This window comes from Marmota marmota, unplaced genomic scaffold, assembly GCF_001458135.2.
Source record: "Marmota marmota marmota unplaced genomic scaffold, marMar, whole genome shotgun sequence".
Lineage (NCBI taxonomy): Eukaryota > Metazoa > Chordata > Mammalia > Rodentia > Sciuridae > Marmota > Marmota marmota.
The window spans coordinates 55,246,037-55,251,390 of NW_026000174.1; the positions used below are offsets into that span (position 1 = coordinate 55,246,037).

Consider the following 5,354-nt stretch of genomic DNA (forward strand, 5'->3'; position numbering starts at 1 on the left):
AAAAAACGAAAAACAAAAAAACAAAAAAGCCCCCCCCTTTTGTATTTTATTTAGAGACAGGGTCTCACTGAGTTGCTTAGGGCCTCACTAAGTTGCTGAGGCTGGCTTTGAACTTGCAATCCTCGTGCCACAGCCTTCCAAGCTGCTAAGATTATAGGCGTGTATCACCACCCCACCATCTGTTAACTTTATTCAAAAGAACATAAATCCTAAAAAGTATAACTCTGGGTCTACTAATTCTACAAAGAGTATGTTGACAGAATCCTCTGTTCTTCAAACAAACCAGTGTAGTCCTCTAAGATGATTTTTTCACATTCCTGACCTTAAGTGTTAAAAATCCTTGACTAAGACCATTTATTAAAAAGTGACCTGACATATTACAGACAGTGCTCTATAATTGAAAGTAAAATCTTTTTTTGAAGTGGAAGATACTGGAGATTAAACCCAGGGATACTCTACCACTAAGCTGCATCTCCAGCCTTGTTTATTTATTTATTTATTTGAGACACTGTCTTGCCCATACTGGCCTAAAACCTGAGATTCTCCTGCCTCAGCCTACTGAGTGACAGGAATTGCAGGCATGCGCCACTGTGCCAGGTTTACAAAGTAAAAACTTAGGGCCAGCATCAGGGAGGCAGTGAGAGTAATTATGAAGCCTTACTAGAGAATATGGAAAAAGGAAAGTACAGTGAGTGAGCTGGGGCCCTCATTAACCAGAAGCAAAGAGGCAGCTTTCCTAGCTCAAATCTATTCATATAATGAGGTTTGGGGACTCTAAAGAAATAGACAGGAGGGCAAAGACTCCAGCTTGGCCCTCAAACAATCTACTGGTAGCTCTTGAGCTAACTCAAAGTTCAGAGTACATTCACTTTCCTTATAACCAAGGTTCATTCGGGACTGCTTTCCTTAGTAACATTTGATCTGTATTAATTTACATCTGGGGATATACTACTTGCCTTTCCACTGATCCTGACTTCAACAACCACCTTCATTCCTCTTGGACTCAGGATCTGAGACTCCACTGGAATAATTTCTCCATCATTTCCCTCTGTCTAGACAACATGAAATTGTCATAAATGACACCTAAAGTACAATTAGTAGAGAAACTGCAATTTCCACTCTCCTCCCCCGTTCCCCAAAAGAATCGCACATTATCATCCTCCAGCATGTCAATCAATACTACCCTGATGAAGATTAACTCTGTGGAGTCTGGAAGCCATTTAATTCCCAGCTTGCTAAAAACTGTGCATTTCTCCCCTCTACTATAATTAGAAAACATGTAAATTGCCTTCTTTTACCAGCACTAATGGCTATAATCGCAGAGATCTGAATGCCTGCTGAATCGATACCTGTGTAAAAAGTCCTTGCAAATACCACTTTACCCAGCTGCATATTATTTAGGAGAATCACAGACAAAAGGGGAAAAAAAGGCAAAGAAGGGGAGAGTCAATGAAAGGCATGACTCAAGGCCATCAGAACCAGGCAATACTAGTATAACTATTATAAGAATAATGATTTGTAGTTGCTGCCAGTTCCTTATAAGATATATTAAAACAACAGAAAGATCAAAGGACAACACTAATCATCAAATGATTTATCAGAGGTTTTTAATGGGAGGAGGGTTTCCATGGGGGATATTTGATAATTTCTAGAGACAGTTTTGCTTATTGTAACTGGTGGGGAGTGCTACTACTGTCTATTAAGTACGGCAGAACTACTACTAAAGTCCTACGATGCATGGGACAGCCTCCCACAATAAGAAATTACCTATCTGAAAATGACAAAAGTGTTATTGTTGAGAAACCTTCTGATATGTCTTAAGTGTCTGAGTCAATTCATTAGAAACGAAATAACTAAAATACGAAATAATTTGGTATTTGAGCTTTAGAATCAGGCAGATTGCCATTTAAATTCCACCCTGTATCATTTATTAGCTATATGACCTCAGACATGTTCACTATCTTCAGCTTCCACATTTTGAGGGGAAATCCCTATGTCATAAGATTTTTATCATTAACAGTTCTGTGTGGTGGCGTGTGCCAATAATTCCAGTGACCCAGGAGGCTGAGGCAGGAGGACCACAAGATCCAGGCCAGCCTTGGCAACTTAGTGAGACCCTGTCTCTAAATAAAAAATAAAAGGGGAATGGGGATGTAGCTCAGTGGTAAAGTGCATTTCGTTTCATTCCTCAGTACCACAACAATTTAAAAAAAAAAAAAAAGTTTACAATTAAGTGAAGTACAGTAGTCATATATTACAATAAGTAGCCCACTAGTTTTTTTCTTCCTTGGATTACAACCTCCAAAATATACAGAGGGAATATGATGTACCATGACCACTCAAATCACTATGCCTAAAAAGAAGACATGTGTTGAAGAAGAAAGAATACTGTAAAGGCATAAATGAAAATCACATGAAACCTATTGTTGTAGGGACAAACGAGGCAAGGCACTGAAGACAGCAAGAAACAATTTTATTTGGCTGCAGCCAGGTTTAGAGGGCACAGCTTTTGCTGTAATCAATCAATCCCCTGAACCCCGAGTTCAGGTAGTTTCAGAGTTTTATTACCCAGCATGTAAGGGGAGGGGCTCAGAAGTTCAGAGTCTGCAGAAGTTCACATAAAAGCAGCTTTTTCTTTCACTGTTCTGGGCAAGTTAACCCTTCAAGAACAACACCTGAGAAGGGGAGAGCTTCTTCTCCCCTTCTTTCCTCCCCCTGCCAGCTGTTACCATGGCGCCCAATTGTAACTTATCTTAAAAATATAGACATCTCTGTGAAGCCCAGCTCAAGGCCAGAGGCCTTGTTTGCAAATTTCTTCCAAGTACTATACTGGATACGTTTGTGAAAAACTAGTAAGGGGGAGTCCAGCACCTAGAGTGCTGGTATCTTCTCTGCCAGTGGCCAAGTAAAACAGGGAGATACAAAAATAGGAAGTTTATCTACATTGAACTCTTTTGCAGAGACTCTTTAGCTGACAGTCCTAAAATCAGCCATGGTGAAGATTTCTGGAGAAGCCCAGTTATGACTTTTCTGTGGAGAAAGGGGGTGCCACTTCACTATCAAGTAAACCAAAAGGAGCAGTAAGACTGCCATCCACTAATCTATACAATCTTTGATACAAACTACAAATACTAACTGCCCACTATTGGTTATCTATTAATATAGATGAGTACTTCTTACCCAAAATCAATCAATTAATCAATCAATCAATAAAAGCATTCCCTTATCCCAAAAATGCTCATGGGTGCTCAAAAAGTTCTAGTTGGGGGCCTTTTGGGTTTGGGATTAGAGATATGTGATCTGTATATAAATAGATATGGTTGTGCTCACTTGGCAGCACATGCATTAAACTGTAACAATACAAAGAAGATTAGCATGGCTCCTGCATGAGAATAACACACAAACTCATGTTCCATATTTTTAAGATGCAAAAGATCACCAAGAAAGAGAACAAGAAATAAAGTTCCCCTTGTGTGCATATATTTAGTGCCCTTGGTGATTATATAGATCAGCCATTGAAATAAAATAAGCCTTTATCTTTTCAGGAAAAAAAATAGAAATATATATGGTCCCTGTAGAAGTTCCTAAGATGGAACCCACTTTCTGGCATTCTCGTCCTGTGTAGTCCCTTCCCACACTGAACCTAGACTGGTATACGGCTTGCTTTAACCAAAAGAATGTAGCAGCAATGCTAGTTATGGACATACTTTTTAAAGATAATTGGCAGCTTCCATTTCCTTTTTCTTAAAATGACCACTTCTGGAAGTCTTAAGTTGCTGTGTGAGAAGAGGCCATGTAAGAGGCCACGTACAGAGACAAGTCCCTGAGACGACATGGAAGGGAGAGGGACCCAGTTGTCCCAAGTGAGCGCTCAGTTGGCTCTAGAGAGAACCAAGGAAGACCAGGAGAAGAACTTACCCTCTAAGCCAAGTCTAGCCAAAGAAACATGAAATATAATAAAATGGTTGCTTTACGTCACTAAATTTTGGTCTGTGTCTTGTTATGCATTAATTTATTAAAAACTATATATATTTTTTTATTTTGTAGAGCTTTCAATCTAGTCACAATAGCAGCATTAGAACTAAGTCCTTTAAGTTAGATTACAGCCCTAAAGAAACTACATCTGAACTCAAAGAAACCAAAGGAAGAAAAGAAAGGATGGAGGGAAGGGGAGAAAAGAGATGATAACAATAAGACTATAAATTTGCTCACCATGTGTGTAAAGCATGAAGCCCTGATATTGGTCAGAGAAACAAACTAAAGTGAGAATGAAAGACTCATTGCTCTTTCCTACCTACCACTATAAGGTTCCCAATATGAAGAAACACTTCAGCCCTGGATAGCTACTTCTCTATGTCTATAAGGTAGTTTTAGACTTTGGGAAATTAAGGCTTTCTGTGCTTCCTCACTTACCAAGAGACAGGACAAATCACTAAAAGAAAGTACAGGAAGCAAGATAAGGTTGTGTACATTCAATCCCAGCCACTTGGGAGATTAAAGCAGGAGGATGGCCCCAGAGTTCAAGGTCAGTAGCATGGACTACATAGAAAGATACTGTTTGACTGATTGAGTGTGGTGCTGGGGATTGAACCCAGTACCCTGCACATGCTAGTGAGGTAGGGGAAATAGGCAGTCAGAGCAGAAAAGAACAGTGAGGATCAATAAGGAGGACAGATGTCAGGACCACCATTTGAGGTGTGCTCCAGCTTGTCAACATCTGTTTCCCAAAAGGGACAAAAGACTCCATTCTAACAAAAAGATACTTATGCAATTAAAATCTCAAGGACAGGTTATAGGGGGTTAGTCAACTTCCTCCCCACAGTATGCCTTTAAAAGAAGGAATGCGAAGAGACCCTGGCCATACTCTTGCTTATCCCAAACTGTCCTTTGGGAAATTTCTTACAAACCTTAACTTCCTCTATAATAAATTTCTTCTACTCACTTGTTTACCTTGGTGTTCAGCGTGTTCATTCTTCAACTCCATGGAACACGGCGGACCCAATCCCAATTTCTACAGATAACACTAGGGCAAGTGCTTCACCGCTGAGCCATTTCTCCAATTTTTTTTTAAATATTTTATTAGTAGGTGATGGACCTTTATTTATTTATATATGGTGCTGAGGATCGAACTCAGTGCCTCACACATGCTAGGCAAGCGCTCTACCACTGAGCGACAACCCCAAATGTTTTTAAATTTTTATCTTGAGACGAGATCTCACTAAACTTAGTGTTCGGGCTGGCCTTGAACATGTGACCCTTGCCTCAGCCTCCTGAGCACCTGGGATTACAGGCGGGCATGACTGCACCCAGCTGCCTTAAAAAAAAAAAAAAGAAGAAGAAGAAGAAGAAAAAAA

At 39.9% G+C, this 5,354-nt stretch overlaps 1 protein-coding gene and 1 pseudogene across 9 annotated transcripts in view; one reads left to right on the forward strand and one right to left on the reverse strand.

Annotated features, from left to right (window-relative positions):
* Ambra1 (autophagy and beclin 1 regulator 1) overlaps positions 1-5,354 on the reverse strand; it is a 182,180-nt gene that overhangs the window by 124,944 nt on the left and 51,882 nt on the right. The window lies entirely within an intron of this gene.
* On the forward strand, positions 3,323-3,422 carry LOC125612227 (annotated as a pseudogene).